Below are 27,044 nucleotides of genomic sequence, written 5' to 3'. Positions count from 1 at the left end.
TAGATGTCAGTGCATCGCCTGTTTTGGCTGCAAAGTTTTGCAGACGGCTGTGTAATTGTATAAACATTTTTTTCCTGTTTTTTGTAAAAAAAAAACACAGTACTTTTAAGTAAATGCAGTGTTGCATTTGTTACCTCAAGTTTTGAGGCAGTTTGTAGGTAGTGACTCCCAGATTAAAGAGCACTAATTTTCCTCTTATATTCACTGACCGACACAGCTCCTCTCATAACCATTGGGTTGTTCTCTATTACTAGGAGATACTAGGCATTAGTTGTAATACAACAGGGGGCATTCCCTGGGAGGTCGATTTGGGAGTCCCTCACCTCCTTCTCTTCTCTCCCCTGTCCCTATCTCCCCCCCCCTCTCTGGGGGGATGCTGCATGTGGCTGCTGAGCGGTGTGTGTGTGTGTGTGTATGTATGTGTGTGTGTCTGTGTCTATGTCTATGCAGGGGCTCTCACGTGTGGGGGGGGGATGCGATGGCTAGCTGTGTCTCGGGTCCTGTTCTTCATGCCCCTGGAAGGTGTCTGTTCTTGCTGATGTCCTTTACAGCGCTGTGTTCACTGCCATCGTTTTCGCCCTGTACCTCATGGAGCTGCTTCGGCAGCCATTTTATGTGTGGGCAAGGCAGCATGCTCTCCTGGGCTTCAGCTGCCATTTTCCTGGTGATCTATTCAGGACACTGGCGGCCATTTTCATGAAGCCTGAACACGTTTTTTCGTGTTCTCTAGCGGCATCATGCGCCTTTGCTCTCACAGCCATTTTCCCTGTGTTTTATGTCCTTGTGCTTGACACTGGGCGGCCATTTTATTGAAGCCTGAGCACACTTCAGAGTGGTTTTTGGCGTCATTTGCAGCTGCTGCCACCAACACAGCATTGTTTCCTCTGCACCTGGGAGCCAACAGGGACTACAGGCACTACTTGCTGGATAGCGCACAATTCCTCAGGGTGGTGAGTCCGGCGGGAAAGATCCCCTCAGCCAGCTGTAGGAAGGAGGGTGGGACTGTCACTGTTCTAAGTCCCCTTAGGGTGGCAGACAGGGTAGGGTCAGCCTTGCTTGAGAAACTGGTGTTTCTTCCCCCAAAATCCAGGCAATTGCAACCGGGTGACCTGCAGACTGCGTAGTGCCCATGGACACCCTGACAGCGGTCCTCTATTCGTTCCTTGCCAAGATGGAGGTAGTGCGTGGGACCGTGCGCGACAAAGCGCTTGTTGGAGCACTTATTACAGCTGTGCATGATACCCTGAAGATTCAGGAGCCAGCAGATCCCTCTGCTGACGTAGCAGTCCCTTTTGGGTCCCGCAAGCCAGCACGTTCACCTAAGGTGTTCCCGTATCTGCCTTATTTTGACAAGTTCATTTACAGGGAATGGGGTCGCCCACAATGGGTCCCCAAATCTATGGCAGTGCATTACCCCTTTGAGGAGAGCATTCTCAAAAAATGGTTGGCTCCTCCGGTCGTGGACCCCCCAGTATCCAGGTTAAATAAAGTAAACCATGATCCCCGTAGAGGGGACTCCTGCATTCAAGGATCCCATGGACAGGAAGGCTGAGGCAGTGGCTTGTTCTTTGTTTACTGTTGTGAGGTCAGCTGTGCGACCAGTTCTGGCATCTGCACTTGTGTCGCAGACACTGGGCAAAACTTTTGCACCGCGAATTGAGAGAGCAACAGGCTTCTCCTCTGTGTGGAACTAGCAGACCAACTAGTGCAAGGCCTTAAGTACGTCTGTGACGCGGCCCTGGATACTCTTCCTCTGTTATCCAGGGCTTCAGTGTCGGCTGTGGTGCTGCGATGCCTGATTTGGCTAAAATGCTGGTCTGTTGACCAGGCATCCAAAAAAAACCCTGACGGATCTTCCCTTCCTTGGCGACTGGCTCTTTGGAGCCTCTTTGGATGACATTATTAAAAATGGCTCCGGTGGTAAGAGTACTCAACTCCCACAGGCCAGGAAGGCTAAGGAGCCACGCCGTATGCAAAGGCCCTCTTTCTCCACTCACAAATGGCTTTTTTGTCCGCCCGGAGCTTCAACAAAATGTTCCCAGCCCGACAGGACGACCACGGATGGACACAAATTTCCCTGGAACCACAAGCCTCACAAGCCTGCGAATAAAAGTGCTACCGCATGAAGGTTTGCCCCCACCCATGTCTCGGGTGGGGGGGTCGCCTTCGGGAGTTTGCAGCCTGGTGGTCCTCTCGACTATCAGGCCAATGGGTCTGCGATCTGATTTCCTCCGGTTACAAGATAGTTTCTCTCTTGGCCGCCACACAGATTCTTCCCCTAAAGTATACCTGCATCCCCGGCTCGCCGGGAGGCTCTCTTGGGGGCAGTAAGGGACCTGCTGAGTCGAGGGGTGGCTGTACCGGTTCGGAAATCGGAACATTTCCAGGGATTCTACTCAAACCTGTTTGTAGTTCCCAAGAAGGAAGGGGTACGTCCACTCTTAGAGCTGCGGTAAAACTGCTGATGAACCGCAGGTGGTCATTGCTACACTTCTGCATGCGAGACCTGGGACTCATGGTAGCCTCCTTCGAGGCAGTGCCTTATACCCAGTTCCACACCAGAGTCCTGCAGGAGGAGGTTTTGACAAAATGGGACAAATCTCAGTTGTCCCTGGATCGTCAGGTCCAGGTGAGCCAGTCAGTCAGAGACTCACTGATCTGGTGGCTGAGGTCCCCGGTTATTCAGTCCGAGAAATCATTCCCACCTCTGAAGTGGACAGTGATCATAACAGACGCCAGCCTATCCGGAGTGATGGGGGTTCAGTCGACTCAGGGTCTCTGGTCGATGTAAAAATCCAAGTTGCCGATCAATCTGCTCGAATTGAGAGCGATCAGGCTGTGCCTCTCCACATGGTTGATGAGGATTCAGGGGCATCCGTTCAGGGTCCAGTCAGACAATGCCACAGCTGTGGTTTACGTCAATCACCTAGGGGGAACAAGCTCAGCCGCTGCATGGGAGGTCACTCACATACTTCGGTGGGCAGAGCGACAGGTGCTGGCCCTGTCGGCCATTTACATCCCGGGAGTGGAGAACTGGCAGGCGGACTGTCTGAGTTGCCAGATGCTGGATCCAGGAGAATGGGCGTTGCATCCGGAGATATTCAGGTTACTGTGCCTGAGGTGGGTCACACCAGACTTGGATCTTCTGGCCTCCCGTCTCAATCGGTGCCAAGATTTGTGTCCAGGGCAGATGCGCTGGTGGCTCTGTGGGATCAATACCAGCTGATCTACGCCTTTTCTCCACTGAAATTGTTACCACGTCTGCTTCGCAGAGTGGAAGACGGGGGGATCCCAGTAATACTGGTTGCCCCAGATTGGCCTCAGTGTCCTTGGTACGCAGACCTAGTGCGTCTGGTGGCAGAAGCTCCCTGGCAACTGCCGTTGCGAGGGACCTTCTGTCTCAAGGTCCGATTCTCCATCCTGCTTTACCATCGCTGGCTTTAACGGCATGGCTATTGAGAACCAGGTGTTGAGGAACCGGGGTCTGTCGGACTCGGTGATCCCAACTATGTTGAGAGCATGAAAATCTTCCTCTCGGAAGATATACCATCGTACCTGGAAGGCCTACATCTCCATTTGTGAGGAGAAAGGATGACATCCGCACTCCTTTTCCATTTCCAGGATCCTGCTGTTTCGTCAGCAAGGAGTAGACCAGAAATTGCCCTCAAGCACCATTTAAGGGGCAAATGTCAGCCTTGGCTGTCTTTTTTTATTTTATTTTTTTTTCAGCGATCCCTAGCATCTCATTCATTAGTGAGTACCTTTGTTCACTCCGGTGCGTCCACCGTTACCCCCATGGGTTTGAACCTGGTGTTATCCGCGCTTCAAAAATCACCATTTGAAAATATCAGGGAGATTCCCCTATTGACTCTTTCCCAGAAAGTGGTCTTCCACAAGGATAAGGTGGTGTTGCGTCAGCAACAGTCTTTTCTACCGAAAGTGGTCTTGGTTTTTCATATCAACGAGGACATTGTATTGCCATCTGTGTCCGAAGCCAAAGCACCCTTCACGCCCTGAAGGTGTATTTGTCTGCCACTGCTCCCTTTTGGAAGTCAGACCCACTGTTTGTTTCTGTGGCTGGTCCCAAAAAAGGCATGGCGGTCTCGTCGCCCACCATTTCCAGGTGGATCAGACAGATTGTAGTACAAGCCTACGCCTTGAAGGGGCAAGTGCCCCCCTTTCCGGTTCACGCCCCACTCCACGAGGGTAATCGGAACGTCTTGGGTCTTCCGACACCATGTCGTCTGTCCACACATTTACCAAGTTTTACAAGGTAGACGTCAGTGCATCGGTTGATGGCTGTTTTGGCCACAAAGTTTTGCAGGTGGCCATTTAGTGGCAATTGAATATGCAATATATTTCCCTTTTTTCCTGTTTTTTCTATAAAAACACAGTACCGTTAAGTTAATGCGCTGTTGCATTACATTCCGCAGTTTTTTTGTGCGGTTGTGGGTAGTCACTCCTGTTGAGGGTACCCTGGTTTGTGGTGGATTCTTCCACACACTGTTGTTTTTTGTGGGTAAAGTTTCACTAGTTCCCACTTGCCACAGTGGATGAAGTTATTTTATGCTGTTTTCCCACCCCTCGTTTGGCACTGCTTGGGGATGTCCCAATGGTTATGAGAGGAGCTGTCAGTCAGTGAATATAAGAGAAAATAGGATTTTTTGTACTCACCGTAAAATCCTTTTCTCTGTAATTCACCGACCGACACAGCACCCGCCCCTCTTTTCTTTTTTACGTTATACTGCTTGTTGACGTACTGATGACTGCATGGCAGGGTGGAGGGTTGTTGCCCAAGGGACCGCCCCCTGGGCGTAATTAAGAGTTCTTAGTGTTGTATTACAACTAATGCCTAGTATCTATCCTAGTATTTCCGCCGGGTACTCCGGTTTCCTCCCACAAACCAAAGACATGCAGGTAGGTTAATTGGCTTCTGTCCAAAATTGGCCCTAGTATGAATGGGGACCGTGGATTGTGGGCTCCTTGAGGGTAGGGACCAATGAGAGTGTGTAATGTACAGGGATAGGGACAATTGTAGACACTCAGGTTGAACTGGATGGACTGGTGTCTTTATTCAACCTTACTAACTATGAAACTATGAAACTATCTCCTAGTAATAGGGCAGAGCTACACACTGGTTATGAGAGGAGCTGTGTCGGTTGGTGAATTAGAGAAAAGGATTTTACCGTGAGTACAAAAAATCCTATTTTTTTTGTGGGTAAAAAGTTCTTTGCTGTTCCCACCTTCTGTTTTTTGTAGGTGAAGTTTTATAGTGTTTCCCACATGCCATTGTGGGTCAAGTTTTTATGCTGTTTTCCCACCCCTCGTTTTGGCAGTGCTTGGGGACGTCTCGATGGTATAAGAAAGGTGCTGTTAGTCGGTGAACGTAAGGGAAAATAGGATTTTTTTGTACTAGCCATAAAATCCTTTTCTCTGTAGTTCACCGACTGACACAGCACCCTCCCCTCCTATTTTTTTACGTTATACTGCTTGTTGACATACTAAGGCTGCAGGAAGCAGGCTGGGGGTTTGTTACTTAAAGGACCGCCCCTTGGGCGGAACTAGAAAGCTCTAGTTTTGTTATAACATCTTAACATGTTCTGCCTAGTCCTCTCCTGAAGGTGGCGTAACAACCCAATGGTATAAGAAAGGAGCTGTGTCAGTCGGCGAACTACAGAGAAAATGATTTTACGTTTAGTACAAAAAATCCAATTTTTTTTTTCTCAGTTTAGGCTTATACGTATTCTTCGACGTATTTTTGGTAAAGTCGCAACAAGTGCTTGGCTTGCTCAAAAGTTATAACTGCTACAGAATAGGGGATAGATTTATGGCATTTTTATTAATTATTTTTTTTTTACTAGTAATGGCAGCGATCAAAGGTTTTTATCGTGACTGCGTCATTATGGTGGACACATTGAACAATTTTGGGACCATTGGCGTTAATGCCGCGATCAATGCTATAAAATTGCATTGATTATTGTAAAAATGTCACTGGCAGTGAGGGGGGGGGGGTTTAAGTGTGTTCTGGGGAGTGATTCTAACTATGGGGGAATGGGCCAGCATTGACACAACACTGATCGATGACAGGGAGCAGACGATCAGTGTCCTGTCACTAGGCAGAACGGGGAGATGCTGTGTTTACATTGGCTTCTCCCCGTTCTTTAGCTCCGTGACACAATTGCGGGCACCCGGCGGACATAGTCTGCAGGTGCCGCTGGCACGGTCATGGAGCTCCCGCCAGGCGCGTGTGCACGGCGGGGAAATTCAATGTAACTTACGGGTACGTTACTTTGCCCAGCCTTGCCATTTTGCCGGCCTATATCTACAGGAGTCGGTCAGCAAGCGATTAAACAATTACGCAAGTAAATTAAAAGGGTTGTAAAGGTAAATATTTTTTCACCTTAATGCATTAAGGTGAAAAACCATCTGACAGTGCCAGCGCCCCCAGTCCCCCCGTTTTTTACTTGCCTGACTCCTCAAAAGTCCCACGCTTGCCCCCGACGTCCACTTCGCCGCTCAGCCTGGCTGCAGATTGGCTGGATTGGATGGCTTGAAAGCAGCGCAGCCATTGGCTTGGGCTGCTGTCAATCACATCCAATGATGTGGCGCGCCAGGGGGCGGGGCCTTGCGCTAGAGCGAGCGGCTATAGCCGCCGGCTGTATCATGGGAGGGAGCTCGCATGAACATGAGAAGTACCCGCGGGAGGAAGTAGAGACAGCCGCCGAGGGACCCCAGAAGACCAGGTTTGGGGCCACACTGTGCTAAACGAGCTGCACAGTGGAGGTAAGTATAACATGTTTGTTATTTAAAATAAAAATAAAAATTACAATCCCTTTTAAGCAATATTCTATAAAATGTATAAACAAATATTAATAAAAGGGAGACTTTGCTCATATAATACCATAGTGTTACTGTACTGACTGGCCATTTAATATGCTTCTCTTTATGTACTTTGTCGGTATTATTCCCCCGAGATATTTGTTGACACTCAGTAAGAATATAAATTTCCGTTTCTACCTCTGTTAGAATGCATCGCTGACTGTGACCTAAGCAAAGATGCTTTCTTTAACCCTTATATCCCTTCGAATTCTTCGTGTAACTTTTGTTATGTACTGTATGTCTATATGGTAGTTAAAGCCTTAAGTTTATATTGCATAGCCAAAACCCTTTTGTCCCATAGCATAGCAATAACATTTTCCTGAATTTCTTCAGTCTTTTTTTTTTTTTTTTAACACACATTAGGTAAAGACCTAACCACATTTGAATTACCTTCTTTCATTCTTTAAAAAAACTTAGCAGATTATATAAACATACATACAAAAGTACTTAACATTTTCACAATATTTGGTTATAAGCAAGGAAGACTTCTAAATTACTTGGTTCCTATTTCTGATTAAAAACTCCCTACCTGAAGGTGCATTGTTACCTTTAAACACTAGTTCTGACTATCATCTTATCTAATCATAATTACCTTACCATCGGCCGATTCCTTTGTTTCATACCCAAGTATATCTCTATGCATAGGGGACACAATGATTGAAAGAAGACAGGTTGCTCTACAATACACTGATCCCATTTATTATCCCCCATGGAGGGGGTTAAGTAAGAATGCTAGATGGGTGTTACCGACCAAATTCTAACAATAAGGGTACAGGTTCAAATTACTTTAACCAATCACCATGTCACAATATCGTTGTCACCTGACATAACAGATATAAATGTAGCCATCTTATGACACGTGTCACTTCCTATGTCTACTCTTGTTTTCAACACAAGACCCATTCTACACAACAATATATTTTTTACTTAATCAGCTTTTTAATGACCCTTTCATGTATTCTGCTACATATTTTTGGTAAAACAAATTCCAATAGGCATATATTGGTTTGTGCAAAATTTATAGCGGCTTAGCTGGTTGAATGTGAATGGGTGCATCATACCCTTACCTATTCACCCCAAAAAGCATTGAAAAGTTAAGCCCTTTTTTTAATACGTCCTATATTAAAGAAGCCCCGAGCCGTCTTCTTCCCAAGCTGTTTTCTTGTGCAGTCTTCTTCCTCTCCGCCGGTTACCTGCTAAAAACAAAAAAAGCCGCTCTCTTCCTGAGGCTGTCTTCCTCCATTGTGTTGTCCCCCGCTGTCTGTCACCCCTTATATAGCCATGGGGCGTGACCATCCAATGATGTCACCTGGTGAGCCCCCCTTGTGACAACACCTGACAACTCAACAGTTGTTAAGGACGCGGCGGCCGGCTTCCCGGCCCCCTCCTTAGCAACCAGCTTTATACAGTGTGCTTTAACCACTTGACCACTGGGCACTTAAACACCCTTAACCACTTCGCGCCCGCCCTATAGCCGATTTACGGCCTTAGAGCAGGCGCTTTCTTGCAATTGGCCGTCCCTGGACGTCCTATTGTTTACTTCCGCGATGCGCGCCCGCGAAAATTCTGTGTTCGCCGTGTCCCCCGGGGACAGGCAAACACAGATCGCTGTAAACGGCCAATCACAGTGGCCGTTTACAGCGTGATCGGCGTGTCCAATGGGAGATGATCTCATATGTAAACATATGAGATCATCTCTCAGCGCCGCTCTCCCTCCTCACACAGACAGCGTGTGAGAGGGGAGAGATGAACGGCTGCAGCAGCCGTCAGTGCACAGAGAGAAAAAAAAAAAGTGTAAAAAAAAAAGTGCCATCCTTCCCCAGTGCCATCCTTCCCCAGTGCCATCCTTCCCCAGTGCCATCCTTCCCCAGTGCCATCCTTCCCCAGTGCAATCCACCCCACCCCAGTGCCATCTGTCCCCAGTGCCACATGTCATTAGTGCCATCTGTCATCAGTGCCACGTATCAGTGCCACCTGTCAGTGTCACGTGCCATCTGTTGTCAGTGTCATGTGTCATCAATGCCACTTATCAGTGCCATCTGTCATCAGTGCCACGTGTCATCAGTGCCACGTGTCATCAGTGCCACGTGTCATTAGTGCCACGTATTAGTGCCACGTATTAGTGCCACGTGTCATCAGTGCCACGTATAAGTGTCGTCATCATTGCCACGTATCAGTGCCATCTGTCATCAGTGTCACGTGTCATTGTCCTGGTATTTCAAAAGTGTAATAAGTAGTCAACAAGTTAGATGTGTAATTTATGCTCCTAGAACACGTGATGGCGCTCCCTGCATGTTGGGCCTCTCTGTGGCCAGGCTGTGAAAAAGTCCCACACATGTGGTATTGTAATACTCAGGAGGAGTAGCAGAATTTTTTTGGGGGTGTCATTTGTGGTATACACATGCCATGTGAGAGAAATAACCTATTACAATGACAATTTTGTGGAGAAAAATAAAAAAAATTAAAAATCTTAATTTTGCAAAGAATTGTGGGAAAAAAATGACAACATCAAAAAGCTCACCATGCCTCTTACTAAATACCTTGGAATGTCTACTTTCCAAAAAGGGGTCATTTGGGGGGTATTTTTACATTCCTGACTTGTTCAGAACATTTTGTAAAAAAATGAATTTTTCTTTGTTTCTGTTATAAAATTTAGCAGATTAGTAATTTTTTCTTCATAAATTTTGGCCAAAATTTATACTACTACATATCTTTGGTAAAAATAAGTACAAATTGGTGGATATTATTTGGTATTTGTGAAAGTTATAGAGTCCACAAGCTATGGCGCCAATATCTGAAAATTGATCACACCTGAAGTACTGATGGCCTATTTCAATTCTTGAGACCCTAACATGCCAGAAAAGTACAAATACCCCCCAAATGACCCCTTTTTGGAAAGAAGACATTCCAATGTATTTAGTAAGAGGCATGATGAGTTTTTTGAAGTTGTCATTTTTTCCCACAATTCTTTGCAAAATCAAGATTCTTTTTTTACTTTTTTTTTTTCACAAAATTGTCATATCAGTTTATTTCTCACACACAGCATATGCATAAAACAAATTACACCCCAAAACACATTGTGCTATTACTCCCGAGTACGGCGATACTACATGTGTGAGACTTTTACACAGTGTGGCCACATACAGAGGCCTAACATGCAGGGAGCGCCATCAGGCGTTCTGGAGCACCCATGACAATTCTGACATTTCTCTCCTACATGTAAAAATCATCATTTATTTGCTAGAAAATTACATAGAATCCTAAAACATTATATATGTTTTTTCAGCAAACACCCTGGAGAATACAATGGTGGTCGTTGCAACTTTTTATCTCGCACGGTATTTGCGCAGCAATTTTTTGAATGCTTTTTTTTTGGAAAAAAAAACAGTTTTGTGCTTAAAAAAAAAAAAAAAAAAACACAGTAAAGTTAGCCCAATTTTTGCATAATGTGAAAGATGAAGTTACGCTGAGTAAATAGATACCCAACATGTCACTCTTCAAAATTGCACACGCTCGTTTACATGTTTTGAGTTACAGAGTAGGTCTAGGGCCAAAATTATTGCTCTCGCTCCAACGTTCGCAGCGATACCTCACGTGTGGTTTGAACACCGTTTTCATATGTGGGCGGGACTTAAGTATGCGTTCGCTTCTGCATGCGAGCACATGGGGACAGGGGCGCTTTAAAAAAAATATATGTTTATTGTTCATTTTACTTTATTTTAGTTTGACATTTTTTTCCCCAAAAATACATTTTTTTATCACTTTTTTTTTCCTATTACAAGGAATGTAAACATCCCTTGTAATAGGAATATGGAATGACAGGTCCTCTTTACAGTGAGATATGGGGTCAATAAGACCCCGCATCTCACCTCTAAGCTGGGAAGCGTGAAAAAAAATGATTCTGGCTTTGATCGTATTGGCGAGTCGGTAGAAGCACCGGAGGGTGGCGGGAGGGGGGGGGGGTGTCTATGGCTGGGTATTGCAGGGTATCACCGACTATGGCTGGGTATCTCAGAGTATGGTGTTGCAGAGCATTGCAGGGTATTGGCGGGTGTTGCAGAGCATTGCAGAGTGTTGCAGGGTATTGGCGGGTGTTGCAGAGCGTTGCAGGGTAATGGCAGGGCGTTGCAGGGTAATGGCAGGGCGTTGCAGGGTAATGGCAGGGCGTTGCAGGGTAATGGCAGGGCGTTGCAGGGTAATGGCAGGGCGTTGCAGGGTAATGGCAGGGTAATGGCAGGGTATTGCAGAGTATTGCAGGGTATTAGCTGGCATTGCAGAGTATTGCAGGGTATTAGCTGGCATTGCAGAGTATTATCTGGCATTGAAGGGTATTGCAGAGTATTAGCTGGCATTGCAGGGAATTGAGGGGTTCATTTTCGGTGAGCAGCGATGTGGGTACTGCAGATACAGCCCACAGCGCTGCTGACACCAATCTCTTCCCCCTCCGCTGTACCGATCGGTACAGAGAGGGGGAGGGAGGAACCGGCGTCCTAACATGACGCCGGTTTGTTTACAAGTGACGGAGCGATCACATGGTAAACGGCCACGATGAGCGTGATGCGCCAGGTCCTATGGGGGGCGCGCGAGAGCGGAATTCTGGGAGGACGTCATATGACATCCTGCCAGAGTTAAACAACCGCTCTGTAGCTGTCAGTCGGCTATGGGCCGGTTGTTAAGTGGTTAAAGGGGGGGAAGGTTTAAAAACGTTTTTCAGCGGATCAGATGTAAGCGGATGTCATCTGCTAATGTTTTTCATTCGTTCTGTTTCTAAGCGATTGCTGACCGGCTCACGCCGATATACATGGGCAGAATGACACTCCTTCGCAAACTGACATAATGACATACCTGTACGTCAGTCCGCAAAAGCAGGATAGCGGGCGGTCCGTGATGAGAGGCAGTAAACAAGGCATTTCCATGTTCTGCCTAGTAACATGACAGATTTTCTGTTCCTTGTCATGGGGAACATCGATCTTTGTCAGTGGTAGTCCACCCCCCCTACAGTTAGAACATGCTGAGGGAATACACTAACCCCTTGATCGCCCCCTAGTGTTTAACCCTTTCCCTGACAGTCACATTTATACAGTAATCTGTGGCTATTTTTCGTACTGATCGCTGTATGAATGTCAATGCTCCCAAAATAGTGAAAAAAGTTGGAGATAAGGGACTTTAAGGATACCAAAATACCAAAAATTTATAAAACAACAATAAAATGTTTATTTAAACACATTTAAAAGAACACATGTAATGCCTCAAACCATATCTGTTGTAGACCTATACACATAGCTCATTACAAACATGACAGGGACTACAATGTTCAAATGGCTAAATCATTCTGTTCCCATTTTCAACATGTTTCGCCCATAGGGCTTCCTCGGGAAAAGGACATAAAATGCTTTATCTCAGTATACAAAAGGGTAAGTCCTCAAGGTGTATATAACTAGAAAAGAGCACAAAAATTTGTACTTCCAAATATTTACATAATATTCACATAAACACAAATGCGTAGCTTCAAAACCCCATATCCCCAACAAAATTTCCGAAGGCATGTATTCCAATGCACAACATGATATTGCATGTAGTCCCTACCTCCAAAATAGGGGGGCATAGGGATCAGACCCAATGCAGAAATTGTTCCCAAAGAAAAAGGTCCTGTTTTGTGCATATACCAGTGAGATGGTCCACAGAGTGCCAGATAACCCGCAGAGAGGGGTAAGAATTTACTGTAAACTTGCTTCAATATCATAGATATGTATTGCCTGTAAAGACATGAAGTCATAAAGAAAAAATAAACTTAATAAAATATAAATAGAAGAAAGGCGGAAAAAGATCAAGACGGGCTTCTGATACTGACTGAAACCTACCTCCCACTAATGCTTGAATACACAAATCAGAATAAATTCAGGAGCTCGGGTTGACCATGTACTGCACAATTATCAGATAAATGGTGACCTCAACGAAGTCTGTATACAAATATTAGGGCGGCACAGTGGTGTAGTGGTTAGCACTCTCACCTAGCAGTAAAAAGGGTCACTGGTTTGAATCCCAACTACGACACTACCTGCCTGGAGTTTGCATGTTCTCCCTGTGCCTGCATGGGTTTCCTCCGGGTACTTCGGTATCCTCCCACACTCCAAAGACATGCAGGTAGGTTAATTGGCTTCTGTCCCAAATTGGCCCTACTATATGAATGGGGACGTTGGATTATGGGCTCCTTGAGGGTAAGGACCAATGTGAGTGTGCAATGTACAGGGATAGAGACAATTGTAGGCACTCGCTCAGGTTGAACTGGATGGACTGGTGTCTTTATTCAAACTTACTATGTAATATACATAGTGGTTTGTCACAATTTTGTTGTTGTAGCACACAAAGACAACTAGAAAGAAGAGAACTATTGCTTATATTTATCCACAATACAAAATTGCTCACCTTTTTAAGACTTCCATAACTCCAATGGGACAGAGGGGCAAATGCACACGAATGCCCACAACCTTGAACAGAAGTCAAACGCCTCCCCAAAAGACAGTCAAATCGCTCCCCAATGATGACCTGATTTAAACAGTAATGATGCAAATCAGAGGATGGCAAACACACCAAACTAAAGTATTCCAATCAAAGAACCCCCGGAAGTAGTTTCACAGAGACATGTTCAATACCTTAACGTTGCGATACGAAAGTGTCCCGAGCTCCTCTGTATACCACAGCCGGCTGTAAATGACGACTGGGTTTAAATTGCCCCTCTCCATGGCGCCAAATACGGCGTGTGACATCACGCCGCTGTGGCGCCATGTGGACGCTCAACCGGAAGTCCGCAGCCCACCAGGAAGCCGCTGGAACCGGAAGTGAGCATTCACTTCCGGTGCAAGCTTACAAGCCATGTTGGAAAATACCCTTTCTTTATCATACATCATAGGACACAGAGTCTCAAGTAATTACTTGGTGGTTATAGGCCTACCTTCAGGTGTTGACACTGGTATAGCCAATACAGGAAGTTGACTCCCCTATATAACCCCTCCTCCTTCCAGGAGCACTCAGTTTTTTTTCGCCAGTGTCTAAGGTGTTGGTCACGAGTGAAGATGTGCTCTGCGGAGCTCCAGGAGGGATCCATGCTGGATTTAAAGAAACCTCCACAATCAGATCCATCCTCCCCACTGAGGCCATGGGATGCTACCTGGACCTCGATGCAAGAACAAGGTTTTGCCTGTAATGCTTCTCTTTCAGAGCTGGACCCTAGGAACCAGGACTCTTTGGGTCCCTAGCAGGGCCTGAGAACGCAGAGGGGCATGTCCGCAAGGTCACGTGGAGCTGTGTATGGCTGTAACGTCCACACACAGACACACACACACAGCACTCGCCGCATAGCTGAGGGGAAGCGCTGAGGATGCCAATCAGGTTCCACCTGAAGCTTTATATCAGACACTCTCATTTCAGAAAGACTTTTTAACTGAAGAGAGGCAGTCTGTCACACTAAGAGACACCAGAGTGCTGGGCACGTAAGGGTGTAAACAGGCATTTCCAGACAGGAAAAACTATTGTTAGCAAAAGAACTGTTATTTTGTGTGTACTATGTACTATGTCTTCCAGACCTACCGTAATGGTACCTAAGGTGTCACCCCCCCCCAGGCGCTGGGAATCCCAGTTATGCCTCCATACTGTCTTCCTCTTCGAAGAGATCAGACATGGCAAGCCAGGGTGAGTCATTGGAAGCTAGCGGTGGTGCAACTGCTTCACACACTTCAGCCCCTGTAGAGGTGACTGAAGATTCATTTTCTTCTGCCTTGCAAGGCTTAGAAGGAAGATTAGCAGCTTTAATCGCATCCTCCATCCAGTGTATAGGAAGCGTCCTAGATCCCCCACCCCCGCCTTAGACTCTTTACAGTCGGTGGAGGGTCCAAGAGAATTATGGGGACAGGATGGGGTATTGCCCTCAGATGATCGGGAGGAAAGACATGCGATTATTTCTCTGCGGAGGAAACAATACTTGAAGTTCCCAAGGATCCTACTTCACAATCTGAAGTACAGAGGCTTGCAAAGATGGTTCTCTCTAATTGCATGCTACCCCTAACAGAGTTAGCTGAAGGGCTGGTCTCTTCCTTGGGTTCTTTGAAGCCTTTACAGCCTTTGCATGCGTTTCCCGTCCACGCATTACTAAAAAAGCTTATTTATACCGAATGGGATCATCCGGATAAGCTTTTTTCCCTTCCAAAGAGACTCGCAAAGCTCTATCCTATGGAAGAAAGATTAACTAAAAGATGGAAAGTTCCAGCAGTTGGTGCTGCGATTTCCAATGTGAAAAAAAAACCCAGTGGACAATGCGCTTATGCTTAAAGATCCAACAGATAAGAAGTTGGAAAATCCTTTTTTACTTAGCAGGTACTGTTGCTCAGCCTGCAATTGCAGCTATAGGCATCTGTCAGTCCTTAAAGGACCAGTTCACAGATGCTCTCAGATGAGCTCCCTGCACAACAAGCACAGGAACTGTCCGAGCTACCTAAAGCATTATGCTTTGCTGTAGACGCTATGAAGGATTCTATTCACCAGGCATAACACCTTGCGTTTGTACTTGTATATATGCGAAGGACCCTTTGGTTAAAGGGTTGGTCAGCTGAGACACCTTGTAAGAACCTTCTAACTAGTTTCCCCTTTAAGGGAGAACGATTATTTGATGATAGTTTGGATAAATACATTCAAACAATTTCCAGCGGAAATAGTACTCTTTTGCCAGTCAAAAGAAAATATAAGCGTCTTTCATTTAAACTGTTCGGCCTCTGCCATCAGACCAGGCATAAAGGAAGACCTGGGGCTACAAGTCTGCAAAGCAGAATACAAGACCACCTTATGAAGAGGCATCTCCCCTCACTCAGAAGTCTAACAAAGGGAGATTCAGAACAAATGGACTCTCTCCTCAGTGTCTCTAGGATACAAGCTAGAGCTTTGAGAGATCCACCATCTCGTTTTCTGAGATCAAACGTTCCCAAGGATCCAGGGAAAAGTTTCAAATCCCTGTTGCAAGCATTAGACCGATTATTGGCTCAAGGGGTGATCAGACAGATTCCCAAACAAGAGCAAAGTTTGAGGTTTTACTCAAACCTAATTACGGTACCAAAGCCAAATGGGGATTTCAGACCAAGTCTAGATCTACATAATCTAAATTGGTTCCTGAAAATCCGCTCCATTTGCATGGAGTCAATCAAGTCAGCCGTTTCTGTCCTGCAAGGAGAAAAACTTCTGACGTCCATCGACGTCAGAGATGCATAGCTGCTTGTCCATATATTTCCTCCTCACCAGAGGTTTCTGTGGTTCAAAGTAAAACAGAAGCATTTTCAGTTAAGTCTTGCCCTTCGGGCTTGCTACAGCACCTCGGGTATTCACTAAGGTATTAGTCCCACCTCTAGTCAGGTTAAGGGCACAGGGCATAACTGTCTTGGCTTACTTAGACGATCTATTGTAAATAGACCAGTCAGTGGCTTGCTTAAAGCAAGGTGTAGCCATCACAAGCAGTTACCTGGAAGGTTTGGGTTGGATTCTCAACCTAAAGATATCCTCCTTAAATCCAGTAAGAAGGCTGGAGTATCTGGGCCTGATCATAGACACAGCCCAGAAAAGGGGTGTTCTTGCCTCCCGCAAGGATCAGCTCCATACAGGAGCTGGTGAGGATGATCAGGTCGAAGAGAAATCCTTCCATTCGCCTGTGCATGAGGTTGTAAGGGAAGATGGTAGCTTCATTCGAAGCAGTTCCCTATGCTCAATTCCATTCGACACTGAAAGCAGTATTCTGTCTGCTTGGAAGAAAATGATTCAAGCTTTGGACTTGCCAATGTGGCTGTCCCCATGAGTGTCCCAAAGCCTCATTTGGTGGTTACTATCTTGGAACCTGCTGAAGGGAAAGTCCTTCAGATCAATTATCTGGAAGGTAGTTACAGATGCCAGCCTTTCAGGCTGAGGAGTAGGAGCCTTGCCCATCGACATCCTAGAGATTCCGGCAGTGTATCTGGCTCTAGAAACCTGGACCTCCAGGTTAAATAATTGTCCTGCCTGGATCCAGTCCGACAATGCCACAGCTGTGGCATATATCGATCACAAGGGGTCACCTAGAGTCTCAGCTCAGAGAGAGGTGAACCAGATTCTAACTTGGACAGAAGAGAATGTCCCATGCCTATCGTGAGTTTTCATTCTGGGAGTAGAGAATTGGCAGGTGGACTATCTAAGTCGCCGGCAGTTATTCTCAGGAGAATGGTCTCTTCACCCCAAGGTGTTTCAGGCTGTTTGCCAAAGATGGGGGACTCCGGACCTTCTAGCGTCCAGATTCAAGACTAAGCTAGTCAACTTTGCATCCGGGACAGTGGACCCACTCGCATACGGAACAGATACTTTGACGACCCCGTGTGATCAGTTTTTACTGATCTATGCACTTTTCCCCAATTCAGTTGCTACCTCAAGTTCTTTGCAGGATCAAGCTGGAAAGAAAATCGGTAATATTGATAGCACCAGCATGGCCCAGAAGGTCATGGTAGGCAGAGATCGTAAGGATGGCAGTGGAGGGTCCAGGGCTCTTCCCACTAAGGCCAGACCTGCTTTCTCAGGGGCCGATATTCCACCCTACTTTACAAACGCTAAATTTAACGGCTTGGGCCAGTCTGGATGTCAGAGGGGCACCAGATGTTAGGAGGACTGATGGGGACACCAGATGTAAGGAGGGGCTCCGCTGATGGACACAGATGTGAGGAAGGTACCTCTGATGGGGCACCTGATGTAAGGAGGGACTCTGCTGGGGGCACCTGATGGCATGTGGTGGCAGGCAACGTGGCTAGTGACGCGCTCATGGCTCCCACTGATTCTGCATTATGGTGAGTTGAATGATTTCATTTTATATAACGATGTAATAATAGAAATAATGCGCTTCAATCATCCTGACACCATAACAATCATGGCGCCGGGATGATTGAAGCGCTAACACCAGGTATTTGGAGTATCTTTATCTGCTGATTGTCAAACTCTGGAAAACACATATTGCTATTGTGTAGGATCGGGGGCTGCTGTCCCTCCATCCCTCTCCCCCTCTTCACTCCCCCCCCTTTCCCTCTCCATCCCGCATTCATCTCAGACTCTAACCACACCCCTTTGAGCCACGCCCATGTAAGCCACATCCACTATTAAACGTAAATCACGCCCATATTTTGCCACATTTTCACCTTTTTCTATGCCATACCTATAACCGCATGCCCCGCCCCTAATTATAATACAACCCCGCCTACTGCCAAAAAAGTGTCCCGAATTTTTTTTTTTTTTTTTACAATGTTGGCAACTATGCTAAAGGGGGAGCAGTTGGGGGAAGGTAAAACCTTGTGATTGTGCTGCATTTTTGCACCTTAATTTAAACAATCCCTTAGACTGCAATGATTCTAGTATGGTAGTGATTCCTTGCATCTAAAGCCCAATTCACACTTTGTGTAGAAGGAGTATATGTGACTAAATTGAGTTTTGTGTGTGTGTTGTGTGCAAACACTATATACACATTACAAATCATGCCTTCAAAAAAGACAATTTGCTGTTTCTCTGTTAGAGAATGAGATCAGAGCAGAAAAAAACATGATCATGTGATCGGTCTTTTATATGTTGTGCCCTTTATAGCGAGAATAGCACATTTCTTGTCCAAAAGATGGGTTGTAAGGTTATAGTTTCTGCTGTATAGCACTCTGTTCACTGCAGAGAGGAATTGGATGTGGGCAGTGATAACACAATTCCATTCCTCTCCTTTCACCACCCACATGAAAGCCAGGAAACACCAAACCCTAGGATCCACCCACATCAACTTACAGAACTGGTAAGCCTGCCCTGAAACTACAGCGGTTCATGGGACATGTAGTATCAGGACTGGTAAGGGAAGGAAACAGGTAGTCAGATAACTTTGAAATTCAGCCAGGAGGAGGAGTGACATCACAGACCGAGAAACCTGTATACAGCGAAATGAGGTAAGTTACACATAAGCCTACACTGGGGTTATGATTAATTTACAGGCACAATGCATCTGTTTTGGGGAAGAAAAGTTTATTTCCCTAATCGTCTTTCAGGACAGCCACTATGAGAGATGGTCTCCTCCTCTTCCTTTGGAAACACTGCGCTAGCCCATAAATTCTTACTTCCCCTGCCGGACCTGTTATTAGTGTTTCCTCCGGCGGGGAAGACACTGTGCAGGGACCAGGCCGGTCAGTCAGGGAGGCTGTGGCCATTTTTTTCGTCAAGAACCCAGTTAAAAGGAGAAACTGGGTTCAAGCCATTCAAATTAACGTTCGGCTTACTTGCCTCACCAGGTATTGCCACCCCTTCCTAGTCGAGCACGGCTTCAGGTCGTGGGGGACACCTATTGCGTCTACAGGGACGCAGCTGACAAGCCGTTCGGATTTTCCCTGTACAAGGGTACAGACCCTGATAGGCGGGCCGGGCACAAGCTGGAGACGAGTCGGGAACGTGCACAGGCAGCGTGAGACTCGGTAGTAAGCAGCCACCTGCAGTCATATCGGAAGCTGATGCTCAACCAACAGACACTACCTCCAGCATTCCTAAGGTAAAAGCACCCTGGGGAGGGGTACTCTCTATCTAGGATTCCCCCCCATGTATGGTTCCTATCAATGGGGGGGGGGGCAAACCCTCTGGGTGGCTGGGGGGAGGGGAGGCTCAGATCCCTGCATTTAAAGAGGGGTCTAGTGCACTCGCAGGGTTGTATCCTGAGCTTTGTAATGACTTTTTTTCTCTTTCTGTTTTTTCCTTTTTTACTTATATTTCAGAAAGCTATGGAAAAAACTAAGTCCACGCATAGCTCTAAAAAGAAGTGTGCCTCCTGTAGGGTTATTTTAGGGCAATCTTGGACAAAAGTGTTGTGCAGAGACTGTATAGACTCCCTGGTTAAGGAAAGGGAATCTGAACAGGAGTCAGGACTAGCAGCTTCAGTCAAAGAGCTCTCGTCCACCTTCTCTTCATTTAGATCCCTGTTTGAAAAGTTTTAGCTTCCCATGGGCCCAGCTCCCCAGGATACAACCCCACCTCTAGCACAGAGTTCTGCTCTGGTTCAACCTGCTACAACAGGGGGGACAGAGGTTGCAGGCCCTTCAGGGACAGGAAGGGGACTTCAAGACAGTTCCTCTTCCGATTCCCAGGAGGGACTCTGCGATCGCTGCAGTTATGTGTTTAGTGTTTTGTAAGTGACAGTGATCGATCGATACTGCACTTGGGTGGGCTGGGCGGAGGGGCAAAACGCAGGTGCTAGCAGGTATCTGGGCTGATCCTGCTAACAATGCATTTTTTTGGAACCCTAAACTGCTGGGGACGCTAGTATAGATATGATCAGATCAGATATTGATCTGTTCAGATTCTATACCACTACGGGAGGTTTATGCTTTGCACGTGGGAGTTAGCGGTACTGGCACTAACCTAGCGCTGCCTGGGGCGACGCAGACCCTGACCCTAAAACCTAATTGATATCACCTGCCGGGTGATCAGGGGGTTAAACCTTTATTGGGTAATAAATGGTGGGTGCCCTGATGCTATAAAAAGCAAACTAACCAGTCACCTGTAACACTTATACGGTGATCACTGGTGAAAGGGTTAACTAGGGGCAATCAGGGGATTCAAATTTTTATTAGGTAGTATATGGGGGTCCCTGGCGCTATATAAAAACCTGACGGGGAACCGAAATAACTAACTGGCTAACCAGCGTCACCAGTGACACTTATACGGTGATTGCTGTTGAAAGGGTTAACTAGGGGCAATCAGGGGGTTAAACCCATTATTGGGTAGTATATCGGGGTACCTAGCGCTATAAAAACCTGGTGGTGAACCTAAAAAAATAACTAGCTACTTAGCGACACTAATGCAGAGATCAGAAAAATGATCGCTTAGTGACACTGGCAAAAGGGGGTGAAAGGGTTTACTCTAGGGGCAATCAGGGGGTTAAACCTTTATTGGGGGGTGGTAGGGGGCTACCCTGGACCTAACACTAACTGCCCTGACAGTTTTTACTGTCACATCTGACACTGAATGCAATGATCAGTAAATAAATTTTCACTGCAATCGGTGAAACTGTGACGGGGGGAGGGGGGGCGGGGGTGATCGGGGGGAGTTTGTGTGCCTACATATCAGTGTAGTGTTGGTGCACACTTACTTTCACTTCTCCTCATAGTCCAGTCAAAAAGACCGCCCCGAGGAGAATGACATCACTTCCTCCCTGCCTGTGTTTACTATACACAGTGGGAGGAAGTTTCTCATTCGCCAGGAGCGATCGAGAGGGGGTGGCCAGAAACCAACGGCTATCCCCTCATCCCGGATCGCTCCTGCAGCGAAACGGACTGCCGCATCCAGCGGGAGGGGGTCCGATCGGACCCCCCACCCACTGGAAGGCGAGCACGTACATGTACGTGCTTGTGCCTGTCGGTGCCATTGCACCGACGTACATTGCCATGCGGCGGTCCTAAAGTGGTTAATGTGTTCTTGTGTCTCCCCAGCTGGCCGGAGGTAATCTTGATATAAACTGAGGTCCGGCAGGGGGAAGTGAGTATTTATGGGCTGGCACAGTGTTTCCAGAGGAGGAGACTATCTCTCATAGTGGATGTCCTGAAAATCTAATGGAAAAGACGTTACCGGTAAGCGTAACTCTAATTTTTGAAGCACTTGCGGCTCATACAAGCACGTATCTGTACATCGGCAGTGTCTTCCGGCTTCAAGGTGCACCCATTGAAAAACGTGCAGATATTACATTTCCATAGTTTCATAGTTTCATAGTTAGTAAGGTTGAATAAAGATATCATCCCATCCAGTTCAACCTGAGTGAGTGTCTACCCCTATCCCTGTACATTGCACACTCGCATTGGTCCCTACCCTCAAGGAGCCCACAGTCCAAAGTCCCCATTCATATACTAGGGCCAGTTTTTGGACAGAAGCCAATTAACCTACCTGCATGTCTTTGGAGTGTGGGAGGAAACCGGAGTACCCGGAGGAAACCCACGCAGGCACAGGGAGAACATGCAAACTCCAGGCAGGTAGTGTCGTGGTTGGGATTTGAACCAGCGACCCTTTTTACTGCTAGGTGAGAGTGCTAACCACTACACCACTGTGCCGCTTAGTTAGGATGTGAGTGTCTTGGCAACATCCTAACAACAAGGCAGGATTGGGTGGGGGGGGGGGGGGGGGGGCGCGTGTCTCTGGGAGCTTTTCACTCCGATTTTGAGGTATGTAAATCGGGTACATCTATAGCAAGGGCATAATTCAGCTTTGGTAAAAATGTTTTCCTATGCAAGTAAGGGTTGTCTAGATAAGATTAGTAAGGTTTAGGTCCAAGTATGCATTCAGGAAAATGCACCCCCACGCTGTCAATTTGGGACCAGTGGCTGTGCCCCTATAGACATAAATGGAGCTTCCCACACATGGATACACAGAACACCTGTACATCCAGTGTGGGCAAAGCAGGGAGAAAAATCAGCCACATCTACTACTAAAAAGCAGCATATATTGCACACATTACACATGTTAAGCACACAGTTCACCCTTTCGTTACCCCTAGATATTAACTCCTTCCCAGCGTCATTAGGACAGTGTGTAGTATTAGCAGTGATCACTGTATTTGAGTTACTGTCAGTGTTTGTTAATGACAGCTTGCCCACCGCATTATCACAGTCCCACTAGAAGTCGCTGATCACTGCTATTACTAGTATAAAAAAAGGAATTCCAGTGTGTGTGTGTGTGTGTGTGTGTGTGTATATGTATGTGTGCCATTCCTTCTGGAATTACTTACAATTGTTTTGGAAGATAATTTTTTCTTCCTTAAAGACACCTATTATTTGCAGTGCACTGGGACTGCGATGGGTTCTAATGTCGCCCCCCCCCCCCCCCCCCCCTGTATGCAAATGCATTTATGGACATGCTTGAGAATGCATTCATATATCATTGCAGACTTTTAGACAATTGTATCGCTTGGTTTAGATTCATTGATGACGCAATTTGCATATGGGCAGGCGACTAATTGTTTAATTTTTATTTGAATATTCTAGTACTGGGTTTAAAATGTAATATGTCCATTTCTGACACTACTACACCCTTCTTAGACACGTTGTATATATGGGAGGGTCATATTGTTAACGACTTGTATCGCAAACCTACAGATCACAGCCAATTGCATTACTCCAGTTTTCATCCACCTGGGGTATTTAAGTCCATACCCAGGAGTCAACTGAAGAGAGTATCTAGAATTGTTAGTGAACAGGATATCAAGGAAGAACGGCTGAGTGAGATGCACTGTGCCAGCGAGAATATACAGAGTATCATACACCAGGAACGCATTAATTTGCATTGTGATAGAAAGAGATACAGCGCACAGAATGCCCTTCAACTCAGTTTCACCCGTTCTCTAATCGCATTAACAACATAATTAGGAAACATTGGTCTATATTGCAAAAAAATTTCCGACTGTCCCAGAATTCTATCAGCCTCCACTACCCTCTTATCGCAGACTGAGATCATTAACCTCCCTGGCGGTATGATTCAGTCTGGAATAAGGTGCTGAAAGCGGTACAATTATTTTGCATGGAAATCTGGCTTTTATTTTGTAGTCCTGTAATTCTTAGGAATAACACTCTGAAATCTCTTCAAACCAGAGTCTAGCGGACATCCCGGGTATGATAAAGTTTATAATATAATAAAGAATAATAAAAATTATTCAATAATGTAATCAAATCCAAAAAAAAATGAAAAAGGGACATGTTTTGGTTGCTATGGACAATCTCCAAATTCCAAGCAGTAAAAAACAGTATTTATAATATAAAAGTGCATGCAGGGCATTGCACAAACCACTAGGGACAAAGGGGGTGTGTATTTTTTACTACAGCACTGTAATCTGTAAGATTACAGTGCTGTGTGTGTTTTGTGTCTTTTTACATTTTTGAATTTGCCGCCGTTCTCCGCTCCCGTGCGTCGTAACGTCGCAGGGAACGGAGCTCGGCGGCATTCGGCACTGTGAATCGAGCGCAGGACGGCTCGATCACACAGCGCGGGGGACATCGCTGGATCCAGGGGACAAGGTAAGTAACGTTACCTGTGTCCTCCCCTGCATCGAGCGGTGCAAGCCCGAGTCTGGCTCGGGGTTACCGCTATTGTAATTAAAATTCCAACCCGAGCCAGACTCGGGATTACCGCTAAGGAGGTTAAGTGATAAATTGGTAAAATCAGATCAATATAGGACTTCTGTTCCCCGTGTAACATTGTTAGGTCCTCCTAATTTTGGATCTTTCCTTTGTCTTTCTTGTACTCAGTGTAGGAGTATGATTAAGGGAAAAAGGTTTTGCCATCCACATAAAGGATACAACATCAATATTAAAGACCATTTTACCTGTCAGTCATCCTACGTTTTATATATATATATATATATATATATATATATATATATATACATCTCATTAAATGTCCATGTGGATTGATTTATGTAGGGGAAACAACTCAAAAAGTAAAAGACAGGATTGTAAGACACAAGTCTCTATTCGTGATAAATTGGAGAAATTACCATTATCGAGGCATTTCTTGGAGAAAAAACACACTGTATCTCAATTAAGATATATGGTTATTGATGGAGTATCTGTAAATAGACGAGGAGGAGACAGGGAATTCATTTTTAAAAAAACAAGAAGTTTATTGGATCGATTGTTTGGAAACACTTCAGCCGAAAGGGTTAAACACTGATTTTGACCTGTACCTGTTTCTTTAATGAGTGCATGTCAAAATGAATAGTTAGTATATGTTAAGATGGTGCTGATATCTATGGTGGTTAATTGATTGCTTTTTTTACTGACTTATGATTGTGATCAAGCATTCGATCGATTAATAATTTATTCTTTTTTTTATCTAGTGAGAAATCGGATGTACCCATGACCTATAAACTCACTCCGATACCACTTGAAAGTGATTGATAGTAGGATTAAGAAATATAGAGTTAAATGTGGCTTAATTGATTCCAGATGAATCTATTACTGTGATTAAGGAGTTTGTGAATCTGATAAATGTTATGTGAAGTGTGCAGACATGAGATTGTGAGAAAGGGCGCTAGCTTCATAGCCTGAAATGTCGACTGCCAGTTGTACCTGGTACTTTTTTGATATTTCTATCTAATGTAATCCTTTTTTGAAATAAAAGAATTTTGTGCAGCAATCCGCATTTTTGTTTCTACATATCTGTGGGAAGGACTAGGTTACTTGCACTTCATGGATCGTTCAGTGCATCTGATCCTCTACAATTGAGATATATATATATATATATTTTTTTAATATAATCTCCTATATATATATATATATATATATATATATACACCCCACTTTTAAGTACACAATGGGGTTTATTTACTAAAGCTGGAAAGTTCAAAATCGGGCTCACTTCTGCGTAGAACCCAATGAAATTCCAGGTTTTATTACCAAAGCCTAATTGAACATGCTGGGATTAAAAGCTCATTGGTATCTATGCAAAAGGGAGCCTGGTTTTGCACTTTCCAGCTTTAGCAAATAAACCCCATTGTGTACTTAAAAGTGGGGTATGTTTGTAGAAGCTGTAACCTCTTTTTTACCAAATCTTAAATTTTGGGCTAAATTTATGAAGGCTTTTTTTATTTTAATTGGATATGTTTTATAGCAGAAAGTGGAAAAAAAATGTGTATGTGTGCGCATACATATATGTGTGTATATATGTATATGTAAATATATATATATATATATATATATATATATATATATATATATATATATATATACATACATATATATATATATATATATATATATATATATATATATATATATATATATATATATATATATACAGTGCCTTGTGAAAGTATTCGGCCCCCTTGAACTTTTCAACCTTTTGCCACATTTCAGGCTTCAAACATAAAGATATAAAATTTTTATTTTTTTGTGAAGAATCACCAACAAGTGGGACACAATTGTGAAGTGGAACGAAATCTATTGGATTTTTGAAACTTTTTTTAACTAATAAAAAAAATGAAGTGGGGCGTGCAAAATTATTCGGCCCCCTTGCGTTAATACCTTGTAGAGCCACCTTTTGCTGCAATTACAGCTACAAGTTGCTTGGGGTATGTCTCTATCGGTTTTGCACATCGAGAGACTGAAATTCTTGCTCATTCTTCCTTGCAAAACAGCTCGAGCTCAGTAAGGTTGGATGGAGAGCATTTGTGAACAGCAGTTTTCAGCTCTTTCCACAGATTCTCGATTGGATTCAGGTCTGGACTTTGACTTGGCCATTCTAACACCTGGATACGTTTATTTGTGAACCATTCCTTTGTAGATTTTGCTGTATGTTTGGGATCATTGTCTTGTTGGAAGATAAATCTCTGTCCCAGTTTCAGGTCTTTTGCAGACTCCAACAGGTTTTCATCCAGAATGGTCCTGTATTTGGCTGCATCCATCTTCCCCTCAATTTTAACCATCTTCCCTGTCCCTGCTGAAGAAAAGCAGGCCCAAACCATGATGCTGCCACCACCATGTTTGACAGTGGGGATGGTGTGTTGAGGGTGATGAGCTGTGTTGCTTTTACTCCAAACATATCGTTTTGCATTGTGGGCAAAAAGTTTGATTTTGGTTTCATCTGACCAGAGCACCTTCTTCCACATGCTTGGTGTGTCTCCCAGGTGGCTTGTGGCAAACTTTAGACGAGACTTTTTATGGATATCTTTGAGAAATGGCTTTGAGAAATGGCTTTCTTTCGCCAGATTTTTGCAGTGTACGACTGATTGTTGTCCTATGGACAGACTCTCCCACCTCAGCTGTAGTTCTTTGCAGTTCATCCAGAGTGATCATGGGCCTCTTGGCTGCATCTCTGATCAGTCTTCTCCTTGTCTGAGCTGAAAGTTTAGAGGGACGGCCAGGTCTTGGTAGATTTGCAGTTGTCTGCTACTCCTTCCATTTGAAAATGATTGCTTGCACAGTGCTCCTTGGGATGTTTAAAGCTTGGGAAATCTTTTTGTATCCAAATCCGGCTTTAAACTTCTCCACAACAGTATTACGGACCTGCCTGGTGTGTTCCTTGGTCTTCATGATGCTCTCTGCGCTTTCAACAGAACCCTGAGACTATCACAGAGCAGGTGCATTTATACAGAGACTTGATTACACACAGGTGGATTC

At 45.1% G+C, this 27,044-nt stretch overlaps 1 protein-coding gene across 4 annotated transcripts in view; it reads left to right on the top strand.

Moving 5' to 3' along the window:
* The window catches only part of COASY (Coenzyme A synthase), a 639,852-nt gene that overhangs the window by 249,809 nt on the left and 362,999 nt on the right, over positions 1-27,044 (top strand). The window lies entirely within an intron of this gene.

Source organism: Lithobates pipiens, unplaced genomic scaffold (assembly GCF_037356315.1).
Source record: "Lithobates pipiens isolate NorthernLeopardFrog02 unplaced genomic scaffold, aLitPip1_a1.2 Scaffold_28, whole genome shotgun sequence".
Lineage (NCBI taxonomy): Eukaryota > Metazoa > Chordata > Amphibia > Anura > Ranidae > Lithobates > Lithobates pipiens.
Note: the sequence above shows the minus strand (reverse complement) of the source record. Positions and strands in the feature narration are given on the sequence as shown.